Consider the following 717-nt stretch of genomic DNA (forward strand, 5'->3'; position numbering starts at 1 on the left):
AGTGTTCAGTATTACATTGACTCTGAACCTTAAATAGCTTGAACTCAGCTTATCATGAAGCAGGGGCAGAAGGGTCTCAGGCTGTCCTAGAATAAAAATTCTATGATTATGGAGTCCCTTTGGGAAATCCTCAGTAAAGCACAGAAGAGTCCTGGGGCTATGTCAGTTACCTGCTTTATGGTTCATCTAGGCAGCCTTGTACTGTGACAACCTACACCTGCTGGGTTTGATGATAATTGGGGCATCTGGTACATAGCTAATGTTATAATCTGAAGATTTTGAGAATTACTTGTAAATTACTGTTTATTTAACCTGTGAACTTTATTGTGAGAAAGACTATATCCGATGAAAAATTTATATAGGGGGAGGGTATAGCTCAGGGGTAGAGTGTGTGCTTACCATGCACGAGGTCCTGGGTTCAATCCCCAGTACCTCCATTAAAATAAATAAACCCAATAACCCCCCCCCCAAAAAAAAAATTTTAATTAATGCAATTAAAAATAAATATTTGAATACTGTCTGTTGATTCGCTAATATTGTATCAATATACATTTCCTTACTTTGATAATTGCACAGTGGTTATATAAGATATTAATATTTGGGAAAGCTGGATGAAGGGTAAATTCTTTGATTTTTTTTTGCAAATTTTTATAAGCTTACATTACTTCAACACAAAAATTTTAAAGAATGTTTTTAAAGCTTTAGAAAGGTAATTCA

General features: G+C 34.7%; 1 non-coding gene across 1 annotated transcript; it reads left to right on the plus strand.

Annotated features, from left to right (window-relative positions):
* Positions 1-364: 364 nt before the first annotated feature.
* TRNAG-ACC (transfer RNA glycine (anticodon ACC)) lies at positions 365-437 on the plus strand. The gene has a single exon. It is a non-coding gene; the product is annotated as a tRNA-Gly (tRNA).
* The last annotated feature ends 280 nt before the right edge of the window (positions 438-717 follow it).

This window comes from Camelus bactrianus, chromosome 1 (assembly GCF_048773025.1).
Source record: "Camelus bactrianus isolate YW-2024 breed Bactrian camel chromosome 1, ASM4877302v1, whole genome shotgun sequence".
Taxonomy (NCBI): domain Eukaryota; kingdom Metazoa; phylum Chordata; class Mammalia; order Artiodactyla; family Camelidae; genus Camelus; species Camelus bactrianus.